Genomic DNA, 14,905 nt, shown 5'->3' with positions numbered 1-14,905 from the left:
CCCCATACATTCCCTAAATTTTACCTTTCATGATGGTAAGTGTTGCATTGTATCTTTGTCTCCCAAAAATCCTTTTGTTGCAATCTAACCCCCAGTACCTTAACTGTATTTAGAACTAGCACAGTCATAGATTTACTTAATTCTGCAAGGTCACACTGGAATGGCACAGAACTCCGATTCATGTACCCTTCCACAGAGGAGAATTTCAAATGCAGATACATGTCATGTGAAAAGACACAAGAAACAAAGCCGTCTACACATCAAGCTGTGCTTAATGCTGCCAAAAGCTAGAAGAAATTCCTAAGTCCAAACTGTTTGAGCTTTACCCACTTTTCTAGTTATCTTCCATGTAACATGCTATAAACATGCTACTAAAATCGTTTTTTTTATTAATCCATTGTTTGTTGTGGGGAAGATCCCTGTTAAGATCTAAGAGAGTGTAGAGAAAAATTAATTTTTCTTTCCTACACCTGTTTTTATATCTAATATTATTGACACATTTCATTGATCGAAGTCTGCCAATAAAATACTCTGTGTTCTTAACAATATTTAAGGAATTGAGATTTTAAGAAACAGTTTGAAACTGTCTCATTGCTGTTTCTCAATAAAATTAATAAAAAAGAAACTCAATAGACTTACAAGATAAATTTAGGTTATTTGAATGCTATTGCTATGATTTGCACTCTTTACTGCTGGTCTAATTTAACTTGTCTTGAGCTTAGTTAGTCCTTTTTTTTCTATTTAAAACACCTATAGTTCCCATTGGCAAATCTACTCTAGTGTTCAATCTACTTCCTCTACTTCCACATAAATGGAAAATGCAGTCATTTCTTTTTCTGATTAAATGAAGGAAAGCTTTGTCTGTGATGGACACATAACTGGTGATATGCAATGAGCTGCTGGGAAATACCAACCATGAGGGCAAAAATTTATACATTTTCTAGAGACAGAAACCTGAGCTTGACACTCAATTCAAAAACAATAAAAATGTTTTCTAGGCTCCCATTCATGTTTCTCATAATCTTCATGGGTGTTCTCAACATTTAAATAGACTTTGTGTTGATTATTAACTTAGGCTGTCTACTCTCGTTCTAGGTACAAAAGTAGTATATTTACTGTCAATAATAACAGCTATTAAAACCTGTGGGCACCAGCAATACACAAAATATGCTACTAAACTATTGTTTATTAGTCATAAAATAGGGATTCATGTCTTTTCACAGTTAATTTAACTTGTGACTTTTGACTTGAGGTGAGGAGATCTTTCTAACAAGCAACAAAACCTTAATATTGCCAATAAAAATTATGAATGACTTTGATATTGGCAAGAATAACCACTGGGTGTCTTATTAGGACATTCTAAAAGATTTTCATGTTTGTGAAACATATTTTCAAGCTACTTTCAGCTCTATAAATTATAGAATAGTATAGTAATGTAAAAGTTTCTTATCTACAAAATAAAAGTAAATGGAATTACATTAATTTTGTTGTGTGAAAGATGTAACCAGTCACTGCCGTGGGCCATACCTATTTGTAAATGACCTTCAGCATTCTGGATTGCCCAAATATGTACATATATATACTTTGAATTCTCTTTTGAATTGATTTAATGTTGGTTTCTTCTATAATGAACTAATTGAAATTATTGGTAGGTGTGTATTTTATATAAGTATAGTTATAATTTATATTAAAACATGATATTTTAAAATCACAAAATATTGTGCCAAATACCTAATATTTACATCTGATTGATACTGTGTTTTACAGAAATTTCAGAAAAGATCCTCTTCAACACTCACATATGATCATAGTTTTCCTGTCACACTTTGAAGTGAACACGTAATCATCCTGAAGTACTTTGGATGAGAGGAGAGCTGGTAGAAAAAGGAGCAAAAATTAAGTATAAGATTCAAAATCACACAAAACTAATCTGCCATAATTTTATGAAAGAAATTTAATAGCTGGACAGGGGATATAGCTCAGTGGCATAAGCACCTGACTGGCAAACACAAAGTCCTGAGTCCAACCCCTGGTCCAAAACAAACAAACAAACAAACAAACTACAATTTAATAGCAAATTATAAACTTAAAATGTGTAATACACAATATATAAACTCAAAAACCTCTTTTTCATAAAAATAAATTTAGATTGGTGAACTTGCTCCTTTTCTGTTCATTTTCTCATTCATTGTAGACAAGTGAAAACTATATCTAAAACTATCTTTGAACCAGGAAAGAAATTTTAGACCTATTGAGACTTAACAAGAGATTTGGGTGACTGAGCATTTTGTTGACTTGTTTAAACTAGTTATGATCAAACGTTGTATGATGAGATTCATAGTACTTGCAATTGTCATTTCCTGGAGGCAGCAAAGTTCAGAAGGCTATTTGTTAGAGACTACCTATCACTTCTCAAATGGAATCCATTCCCCCTTCCTTTCTGGGCGATGGCTATTGGCTTGGCTCCTTATCATACATTTCCAGTCTCTCCTGAAATGTTTGTTGCCATGTTCATTAAAATTTCTCTGATGGAACACGAGCCTATATAAAATGCATGCTTCAAACAAAGAATGGCACGCTGCTGTAACACTCCTCACTTTCAACTACTGTACCCCAGATGTGGTTGTTGCCTGTGACAATAGTTGGTGATGGTAAAAAATAAATAAAATAAAAATTCTAGGTCTCCACATCAATAGGTGGAACAGTACTGCCTACTAAATTATGGATTTTCAAAGGAGAGAAATAAATTTCTATTGTTTTCAGCTTGTCCAGGTTGGCTTTCTGTATTATGACAGTCTCAATAACAAAAGCTGGAACATGCTGTCTGCCTGTTCATCTATCTCAGAAGTTTAGGACAATAACCGGCACACAAAATATCTAATGATTCCACAGATCAATTACTAAATATTGATTCATAACTACACAACAAGAATATTGGTATACTTATTAAGAAGAATTTCTTCTGTTAAGAGATTGCATAAAAAGAGATTGTAAATATTATGAGATAGTAAACCTTTAGTATAACACAGTGCATACAGGGCTCTGTTTTGAGTACTTTATAAGTGCCAAATGATATAACTGCAATGGCCAAACCCTATTTTAGATATAATTTCTATAGTTACTGCTAATATGTTCATTTTAAAATGTGGAATTGAGGCTTAGAAGTTCAGTGGCTTTCCATGGTTAATCAGATATGTGTTGCAAGTACTGGTTTTGATCCCTTCTATAGTAATATTAATTCATTCAGAGAATAAGGGTTTTTAACATACCATATTTGAGGAAGTGATTTTTTTTAATGAAAACATCCATGGAAATATTTCAATAAATTCCAGGGTATATTTCTCTGAAAGCCTGCATTTTAAAGTTATAGAAGTTGTCAAGGTATTTTACTTGATACAACTTGGTCAAAATTTCGTAACTGACCCATATACCAACTCCTATACGCAGCACATTTAAACCTATGGTAGGGTAGCAAACACAGTGCTTTCTTTTGGAAACACTTCTCATCACTTATTTACAAAGATGTAAAATCTTTGATTGAATATGTTGACATCAAAAACATGCACACTGCTCCTATGGAGTTATTATTGGATTAATTTTGCTTCCATTATTTCTACTCCAGAAATATTAAAAACCATCACATTTAGTATCTTCCTTAACTACAGGTGCTCTTCCTAAAAATAGTACTTGGGATACTTCCTATAGCCCACTCATTAATAACAAAAAGCACATCTTTTACATTAATTAATAAGAAAGAAAGAAAGAAAGAAAGAAAGAAAGAAAGAAAGAAAGAAAGAAAGAAAGAGTGACTAGCCATTACAATCAGAGAATAAATGCGTGGCATAGTTTACACTACCCATTTCTACAATATTTGCCACATGTCAGGCATTTCCTTTTGCCAATTTATCTCATTTCACTTCTAGACTAAAATGCATTTTATTTCCTCATATCTCCACAAATTCAGACATCAAACCTAAAAATAGCCCTTCATGCTCTTTTCTTGCATAAAATATTACTAGTGTACACTGTCTGCATCACTGTAACATGCATTTGCATATTTTAACTCTCCCCATGAAAGCTTTGAAATACAATTTCAAAATTTCTCATCTGAACTGGATTTTCAGGCTGATTCAGGAGCCCGTGAGAACATCTCCAATGAGACAGGTATACAGTGGAAAGTATTGCTCCCAACATCGCAGAGCCCAGGAGACTTGTAGCTTATTATTGGTTTTAATTATCACCCTCATAAGCTGCAATATTCTTTACTTCTGGTGAAGCAGCACTCTACAGAGTGTGAAATCCTTCCCTGCTTTTGAAAATATCCAAGAAATGAGCTGAATCACTTCCAATCTGCTGTAACAACTGAACACCCACTGATAAGTATAAGCAAGGGGCAAATTTATCATCACCAATAGAAAATAGGCTTTTTGAAAGTGAGATTTGAGACATCTAGCTGGCTGCCTACTACCAGCAGTGATCAGCAAAACCAAATCCACTTTCATTTTAATCTCACAGGCATTTTATTTTTCCTGATTGGTTTCAAGTCAATAAAAAAATAAAAGAATCAGTCTTTTTTATGTTTGTACTTTATTTATTGCTATAAAATTTAAGCACTAGAATATCAAGATAAATAGTTCTCATAGTTATAACCATTAATTTCCTGTCAAGCTCCACTCCAGAATGTCTGTTTCTTTCCTTCCTTCAAATGCTTCAAAATCCTCAGACTTGAGGATTTTGAATGGGTTCCATTTAGTGTCTCTTCCAGAGGCCCAACCCACAAAATCCCAATTTCTTTGCCTCTTAAAGTAAGGCTTATATAACCACTTGGCATAAAGATATATGCTATTCAGACTGAAATGAATCCCCAGCGATTCATTTCTCAACATTACTGCAGGGTATCTGCTAGTCCTTTGGTTTTCCTGCTAGGACCACAAAGAGTTGCCTGCCAACTCCACGCTCTGAATTTAAGATTGAGAAAAAGAGGTTATTAAAAAATATTGTGAAAGAAAGTCAAGTAACTATATGCAAGCATTTTGAAATATTTGATACATCTTCACACTGATTATTTTAGACACACAAAATACAACCAAAATACAACAGAATGTTTGATAAAATAAAAGGAAGAAATCTTCAAGTTTTTAAAGTATATTAGGTACACTTTCAAAAATGATTGCATGTATTTTTTGGCATAAAATAATCAGTAACTTAAGAAATTCAATGCTCTCATTTTTATTAACATTTATTGAAAGATCAGAAATCTTTATTTGCAATGGTGTCTTTTTTTCCTAAGTCCCAGAGTTATGATTGACTTATTACTGTATTAAAAATTCCACGATTGTCTGCCACATAACAGGTAGTCAGTGACATGGCACAAATATATGAACAGAAGACTGTCATTTACAGAGGTCCAATGTTACATTTCTTGTGTGTGCCTGCAATTTTTAAATCTTGTAGTTCTGGAAATTATAGGTATGAAAACCACAAGGTAAATCAAATTAGAGAAAAACAATAACTGTGAAATCAGTTTCTTTTGCTTTGGCGGTCTTGTTTCTACTGATGTTGGAAATGGAAAAACCTGTAGTGGTTTCATAAGTGGTATAGGAAGCTTGATAGGAGATTGGAGATTTTAAAATCTTTTTGCTACAAAAATATTTTCATCCTCTGAAATTGGTAGGGTTTACTATAAGGGAATATTACGAATCATAATGTTTATGGAAAACTCTATATTTAACTACATGATAATTCATAAAGATTATATTTTTGATAATCATGTATAAGACATAAAATCTCCACTTTCCTGCTCTCATTCCTATATTTTTGGGGACTAAGGTTCAACTTATAATGTATAATGAAATGTATGGTACTGCATGGGCATTCAGTAAGTGTATTTGTGCAGGGAGGAAAGAGAGATGTGAAAACACAATTAAATGATATCTAAAGGAACAGTTTTGCTTGAAATAAGTACACCAAGTGAATATGTATAATATTTCCATAATTTGAGTTGATATTTATCTGCTTCTTCAAATGACAATTCAACCTTATATCAAGTACAGATTTGCAGTTCAAAATTGCAAATGTTTCAGAGTGAGCAATTCTTTTTTCTAACACTGAGTTGTGTCCTAACAATGACAAGTACCCCTGTTGTCCCCCATACATGATTTGTAAGGATGAATATGCAAATTCTCTATGTGTTATGGCACTGGAGACTTGCCATTTGTCCTACTATGATCAGAGCCATAGCCAATTTCCTCCAGACCATATTTTTTAAGATGGAAAGCATTCTCCATGAGCAGTCAAAATGACAAGGCACTATGAATATGAACAGAATGAACATCCAGCAAAGAAATGTAAAGGTATACGATGGCAATAAAAACAGGTAAAAAAGTGCCTGGTGATTTAGAAGGTGGACTATCTTTAAGTTTTAAACACTCTGAAAAAGGATTGTGAATTTTTTTTGAGGATGTGTGAATTGCTGTTCCAATTCTGTGGGAATTTTTGAGAGAGAGAGAGAGAGAGAGAGAGAGAGAGAGAGAGAGAGAGAGAGAGATGACTAGACTGCATTTTCTTTTTGAAGTACTTTGAAATTAGGTCTGGGTAAAATAAAAGTGGTAGGAAAATGTCAGCCGGGTCTAAGAAGATTTAGGGTTTGCTGCTCAGAGATTTCATTGATGGAAGGTATCAGTAACCTAAGCAGCTCGTTCCAATCTGATTTCATCTTTGCAGGAAACTTTTTTAGGCATGAAAAGTAGAAAGATGAACACTTTTACTAGCCATGTTGTTAAAGACCCATTCACTTGGTCATGCTTAAGCAGGATTTCTAAGGCAAGTTTAACAAAGTAGTTCAAAATGTACATCTGAAGCTTAAATCCAAAAATGCATGATTATCTTTATTAATTATACCAACATTTTGCTGCCACTGTTTATTTCAACTTAATTAAAATATTCAAATAAAAAATTTGAAAGTTTAATAGAATCTACATATTAATTCATAATTAGATGAGTTCTTATTATAATTTTTCACTTACAGCAAAATTATAAATAGAGGCCAGCCAGATAGCTGAGCAGATTAAAGCACCTGCTTAGGCAAACCCAGGGTCCAGGGGTTCGATCCTTGGCATGACTTGCAGGTCCCTCCGCCAGGGCACGCTGAGACTGCAACTGAGAAGGCACCTGTAATCGTAGCACTTGGGAGGCTGAAAATGGGCGGACCACTATGAGTCCAATCTGTGTCGTAACACCCTGTAGACCCTGTACTAAATAAATTATTTTATACATAAAATAAAAAATTAAATTATAAATAGAAGTTACTAACAATGGATGATTTCTTTCCCACATATATTGTTACAATACAGTCTAATAAACTTTTCTCTTTGAGAGGCTTAAGACAGGGTCTACAGGGTCTCACTGCATATATCGGACTCATAGAGATCCTCCTGTTTATAGCCTCCCAAGTGCTGGGATTGCAGGTGCACGCCACCACGCCCAGTCTCAGTTGCCCTCTCAGCACACCCTAGGGGGGATGAGGCCTGCACAGCAGGCCCAGAGATTGAACTCCCGACCACTGCACCTGCCTAAGCAGGCCTTTTAATCCCCTGAGCTATTTGGCCAGCCCTCTGATAAACTTTCATTCCCATATTATGAAGATAATGAGATAGGAAGGGTGAACCATCCGTGGATATAACAACTGTGCTCACACCTGTCATTTGGGCTTTCACTGATGTGAAAAGTAGACAAACCAAAATACAAGAACTTCAGAGTATAATTAGATGGTACCAAGGAAACTAGTTCACCAGCTCGATTTTATATCATACATTATCTTCTGAGGACATCTGCACATCTTTGAGGTTGTTCAGTACAGGGTGAACTTTGTGCTCAGAAAGCCTAAGTATTGTACCAAAGAAGCACATAGGAACCTGTGTGTGCAGTCTGACATTATCTTCCAGATATGCAGACACTAGCAACATGGTCCTTCCCCTACTCTCCTCACCCTCCCCACCACTCTCGTGGTTAATTTCAGCAAGTGGCTTTAACAAAGATCACTTCCAGAAGACAGTTCTTGCTATAAACTAACAAAAGACATTTACATAGAAATAATTTTGCTACTTCTAACATTACTTAGACATTATAACTTCCTGTTTACCATCCGGTACAATTAATATTTATAGATTTAGGTACCAGCGATAGAAATCAGGACCTTGTGCTTGCCAGGTAGGTGAGTGCTTAAGCCACTGAGCTCTCCTCCTGCCTGTCCTAGTTTAAATGTACATATAGATTAGAGAATCTGAACTAATTTGATGGGACCAAGAAGCTTCCCACTCCGTGACCCTCATTCCAGTGAATAGTTAGTATAAGCTCTAAATACGAAGTTTAACAATCGCATTTCCCAAATGCAACTATTACATGAAGTAACAAATCTGCTTGGAGGACATTACCTTAGCACTCAACATTTACATGTGTATACTAGAAGCATGTAGAAAGGCTAGATATTTCCCAGAAGAACTTGCATTTTCTACTCTATGTATAGTGGCACTGAATAAATTGCACGCATAGCACACAAAGGCAGTGTTATGGTTTGTGTCTGGATGTTCTCCCAAAGCTTCATGCAGGCAAGGGGCAACAAAATTGTCAGAGGCATCTAAATGTAGAGCTTGTGATTGGTTCATTGCCTTTGCTGGGATTAATGATGTGAGTACTTCACCTGCCTTAGGGCGGGTAGCCTACTTAAGGAAGGTAAAGAAGCTTGCGGCGGTGCCCCTTTGCTCTGGTCGCTTTTGTTGTCTCTGCCTGCTATGTACTGTCGCCCCTGTGCCTCTCCACCCTGTCTTGAAATGAGATGATTATGGATCGAAATTTCTACAAGCTGTGAGCTAAATACACCTTTCTTCTCTCTCTTAACTTTAAGTGTGTTTGTTTGTTTTTGTCCCAGCAACTAGAGAAAAGTAACTAAGACTTGCTGTAATTTCAAATCTTCTAAATAGGATCATTCTGGCCAAAACTCCTTTCTCCTTCCCATCTCTATCAATTGTAAGGACAGGTAGGTAATGCTTATGGGAGACTATAATGATTTCTCTTTCTAACCAATTTTAATGACAGTCTTTTGTAGGACTCTAAACACAAACAAGATTCAATGTGTTAGCTTAATAATTCTACGTTTGTCGTATTTCTGTACATACACATTCTGTAACATCTGTAAAGGCTGGATGCTATAAATTCAGTCTCCTTGGTCCTTTATTTACCTCTCCATGCATAGAAAATTAAATCAAAATGCACAAACATGAAGGACAATCTCCAGTCTCACTTTTACAAAAACAGATTGATTTCAAGGTATTTTTTTCTTTCTTGTCCTCATTCCCTGTGAAATCAGCCCAAATGCAACGTGTACTGCTCAGAGAATTGGTTTGGATTTTTAATTTATAAAAGACAAAGTTCTCATTATTAATTTTAGCAAGAGTCTATCTGCAATATGTTTTATTTCCTTTTTAAAACAATAAAAATGATGAAAGATTAGAAATGATACAGAATTTCGCTTAACAAAATAACAAGAATTCAACAATGATTGTCCTATTGCATATCATGGTCTTCAAATTAGTTATTCATATTACCTGATACAAGTATGCTAAATTGGTCAAAAAAGAAATGTAAAAGAAAAAAAGCATTAATTGTTCCTTTCAATAAACCAATAGAAATCAAAGATATATAATTATTCCAGTCATCCAGAAAGACAGAAGTAAGGGAAAGTATACATGAATGTGTGTAATTAATTACCTTCACATTGAGCGTAAGTTTTATATTTCTCAACATGTAGCAAGACCTGATGAAGCTTGTTCTACCAGATGCACAGTAGTGTTGAATAAATGACACTCACGTAGCAGTGCCTATTCTGAATGTGTCTCCTAAGTAAAAGTACTCTGGATCGGAACCTTTCACTTCTTCTAATTCTAAATACATAGCCTATCCTTGATGGAAGAGACGCATCTTGGACAGCAAATTGTCATATCACTTCTGGGCAGTATCAGAGCTCACCATTGGGCAGCAGAGGAGCAGCAGGAAGTATACAGGGAGAGATGCAGTGCATTTAAGTCTGCATTTTGGCGAGAGTCGTAGATATGCATGCGTATTCTGGCTGTAGTACAGGAATTCGTTAGTACCTCTGTGGGGCACACATCCCTGCTAATATTTTTATAGTAGATATCAGATAACTCCCTGCAACATGCTTAATAAACACCGCTGCCTTGTGTCTCCTGTTAAGTCGCACAGTAACATAATGCAGTATTTAACTGTTAGCATTTTTCTCTTCAATGGAATTTTTGTCCCAAGAAAGGGAGAATGGCACTTTTTCCCCTAACAGATTGAGTTGGTGTACTTTGTTTTTAGTTACCGAAAAGATTCTTGAGGCTTTTGAAATTTGAATTGATGAACATTTCTGAAGCCTAGAAAAGCACAATATGCATTGCACAGGTCAGTGACAGCGATGCAGCCTGTTGTGTGCACCTGAAAGACCCAGGAGGGCCATCCTACTAAGCTGCATATGATGGTGAATGTCTTTGTTCTTTGTGTCTAGTACAATTGTTTCCTGTGTTGCCCATGTTAGCTTCAAAAAATAAATAAATAAAGATTGTCTTAACCTACCACTGCACAGAAAAGTACAAAGATATTAGAATTAAATGGAGTTAATACTTAAAAATAGTAATTTAAAGATTGGGATTAAAAAGTACTTTGACACTGAAACAAGTTAGGGTTTTGGTCACTTTTTTAAATCCCTGTTTGAGGCTGGGGAGATAGCTCAGTAGAATAAGTGCTTGCCTGGCAAGCACAAGGGCCTGAGTTCAGTCCCCAGTTCTGCAAAAATAAATAAAAAATAAATAAAAACAATAAAATCCCTGTTTCTCTCTGTGAAGTCCTAAGCATCAATTTGCACAAATGTCATGTTTCATGAAGTCTGTTGAGATACCTGGAGTCCAGTGTTGTGTTTCCTTGCACTTCAACTACCCTCTTAATCTCCTCTATATAGCTCTCGTATAATAATGAATGTTCTGGTAATTATACCTGCCAGTGGATTCCTAAAAAGTGGAGAAGATATCTTGACAGTGTTTTTATTCCCAACATCCCAGTATCAGATGTACACACATATCAATTTCTAATGACATAGGGAATATCTGTATTGCCTTACTGTGAAAGAGAAGAAACTAATATCTTTTTTAAATATAGACAAAGGAGATGGCTCAGTGGAGTAAGGGCTTCCCTGGCAAGCACAAGGGCCTGAGTTCAATCCCCGGTTCTGCCAAAATAAATAAATAAATAAATAAATAAATAAATAAAGACACAGCAGAAAAGATTGGATGAAACTACATTAAAGACGCTTTCTGATTTTATTCATAAAACCTTGAAAACTTTTTTAATTAAAATTTATTTGATTATAGCAATGTCACAATATCATCTCAAGAGTTAAAATATTTTTTGTTGTGGCTTTCTTGTATGAAGGTGGATGCGTTTGGCAAACAACATTTCATCCATGCTCAATAACTAAATAAATGTCTTCTAAAATTTTAAAAACAGAAATTATCTCAGCTTAACTAAAAATAATCATGTCTAAAAACTCAAAATTCAGAGTGTACTGTTTATATAAAAGGTTTTCAGTTATTCATAAATTCAGACAGTGTATTTTAAATACTTGCTTTTAATTTTCGTGCAATGCTTAGTTGTAAAAAAAACATTAATTTTTTTCTCTATATAGTGAGTAGCAGAAAACATATAGTTCCTTGCCATTAGAAATTTTTTATAACTCTTATTAGTGTCACTGTAATCTCTCCTATCAGGTACCATAATTAATTTATTAATTGTATTTCTTATTGAACCTGAGTTTTATTCTTCCAATAGTAAGAATATTACAATAAATATTATCTTTTTTTTTTTTTTCAATACTAGGGATTGAACTCGGGACCTTGTGCTTGCCAGGCAAGCACTTATCTACTAAGCTATCTCCCCAGCCCTATCATCTTGAAAACTATAAATATTATTTCTGTTTTTAAGTTGCTATAAATAATTCCCTCATGTTTGCAGAAGCAGTAATTGGTAGAATCACAGGAAGGGCTCAATGACAGAGAAAGCACGGGCCGCACAGTAAACTGGCTTTATATTTTCTGCCTGACATGTTTACATTTCTAGAATTTCATCAGTATTCAAAGGCAGGAATAATAACTAGAAAAGAAACAGCCTCAGATAACATAAAAATATATCCAATAAGTCTAAAAATTGACTTACACACCTCGTTACACTCACCATTTGGCATAAGTAAGGTAGTAGCAAACAGTTGGTAAAAAATTAAGACAATGATCACTTAAAATTAATTCTAAGAAAGCACTCAGTGTGGGAGTCATTGAACAAGTTTTTAGTAAGAAACCATAGGGGTTTTTATTGTGGACTAGAGCCGAACCTTTGAGTTTAAAGCACATTTTTTTCTAGATTAGCTGTGTGATTTGTTATAAGATAATGAACTGCTTTGAACTTATTGTTTTGATATGTTTAATATGTTCCAAAAATGGAACAATAGGTATGCCCTTCTCACGGAATTTTTGTACATGTAAAATACACTAGGAGGCTGGGGAGATAGCTTGGTTGTCTAAGTGCATGCCTGGCAGGAGCAACGACTTCGGTTCAGTTCCCAGTACTGTGTGTCACACTGGTCCAAGAGCCTGGATGCACTGATCTGGCACCAAAGCCTGATGTGGTGCCGCACAACTGTAATCCCAGTGCTAGGGAGGCTGAGACAGGAGAATCACCATGAGTCCAAGCTGCATAATGAGATTTTATACCAAATAAATAAGTAAATACACAAATAATAAAAGATTTTTTAAAAATTAAAATAATAGGGCCGGGGAAATGGCTCAGTGGAATAAGTGCTTCCTTGGCAAGCACAAGGGTCTGAGTTCAATCCCCGCTTCCACCAAAAAAAAAAAAATTAAAATAATAGACTGTGATTGTATTTTGAAGCTTGCATAGTTCTGATCAAAGATTTTGATGTGTAGTAATTTACATATAATAGGTATATGTGCACACACATGTTCAACTGGGATATACATTGCTAGATGATTTTAACATTGACCGGATACAGTAGAGCATGCTTACACAAACTTAGATGACAATAGCTTATACACACCTGGGATATACAGGACACTCATGGACCCCCAGCATGAATGTCATGGTGGAAAGGTAGGTGAAAGCAAAGGTACTGAGCTTCTTACGGTGCATGGGAGACGGGGCAGGGGAATATTGCCAGAGGGGACATTGCTAGGAACCATATATGGAATACAAAATCACACCTCCTAGCCACCCAGACACACTCCAGAATGACCCTTCTTAACACCCAGGATAATTCTTAAGTCAATTAATTAACATGAGATTAGTTTTCAGAGGCCACTACTGTGTATGCAGCACATTGTTGGCCAACGCGTTATTAATTGTATTTGCAAATATATCATATGTGATAGAAAGTAGGAGCAGATAGCACAGCTTCATGCTTAAAAGAGTGGATTGTGAGGCCTACATGCCTAAAGTTACATTCAGTCCTATGACTCATTGGCTGAATAACTTTGGACAATTATTTAAATTTCTGCATCTTTTTATCTGAAAAAAATATTGATTATAATGATGTCTACATTTCTGTTATGGTTTATGTCTTGATGAATCCCCAAAGCCTCAAATAGTCAGGGGTCAGGCTTCTTGAGTTTGTGATTAATTCATGATCCAACACTGGGGTTATGGGTATGAGTGCTCCACCCGCCTTGGGTGGCTAGCCTGAATGTGATATAAGGAAGGGAGAAAGGCTTTTCTCTCTCTACACTCTAGTCCTCCCTTTTTTTAATGATTGTTTTCCTGTTTTTCTCCACCATGAACTGCTGCCCGCTTCCATATTCCACTCTGCCTTGGACTTCACTGATTATGGACTGAAATCTCCACAAACAGTGAGCTAAATAAACCTTTTCTTTCTTAACTCTCAGTGTTGGTTTTCTGTCCCAGCAATGAGAGAAAAGTAACTGTGACAATTTAATTCAAAATTATATAGTCCCATTATAAAGATTAAATTGCACTTTTAATGTGCTTGTAATACTTGAGACAAAAAAGCTCTCTTGGGCTAGCCAGATAGCTCAGCGGAGTAACACACCTGCTTAGGCAGAGCACAGAGGCTGAGATTTGATCCCCTGGAAGCCATTCCAGCCCCACACCAGGGGAACATTGAGATGGCAATTGAGACTAGATGTGGTGGCACATGCCTCTAATCCTAGCACTTAGGAGGGTGAAAGCAGGAGAATCACTAAGAGTCCAATCTGCGTAGGGAGACCCTGTCAACCCCATACTAAATACATAAAAAAGAATAGAATCTCTCTATATGTTTATTAAATTAAATTGATATTTGCTATTATTAGTTAACACAAAGGGGTGGGTTACAAAAATAGTGATCAGTGCCACTGATTTTGAAAAGAAATCACAGATCTTTGTAAGTTAAAAAGAACAGTAACATGTGTATCATACAGCACTTTGGGGAAAAGGAAAGAAAGTATTTTTCTATCTTGAAATTTGCCATTGCTAGGGCATATATTTTATTTTTGTTTGTTTGTTTGTTATTTTTGGTGGACCGGGGATTGAACTCAGGCCCTTGCACTTGCCAGGGAAGTGCTTATTCCACTGAGCCATCTTCCTGGCCCCTAGGGCATATATTTTAAACATGTAAGGAAATTGCCCAGTATTTGAGAATAAAAACTATTAGATAAATTCTGAAAGATAAAATGTAAGTATTAAATTGGAATTTTGCCACAAATTTGGGCTAAAACAATGTATAAACAAATGTGAGTTCAATCCCTGACACAAAATGCCATTCCAGCCCCAGCCCAGATGTACTGAGCCAACC

This window comes from Octodon degus, unplaced genomic scaffold (assembly GCF_000260255.1).
Source record: "Octodon degus isolate 3935 unplaced genomic scaffold, OctDeg1.0 scaffold00047, whole genome shotgun sequence".
Lineage (NCBI taxonomy): Eukaryota > Metazoa > Chordata > Mammalia > Rodentia > Octodontidae > Octodon > Octodon degus.
Note: the sequence above shows the minus strand (reverse complement) of the source record.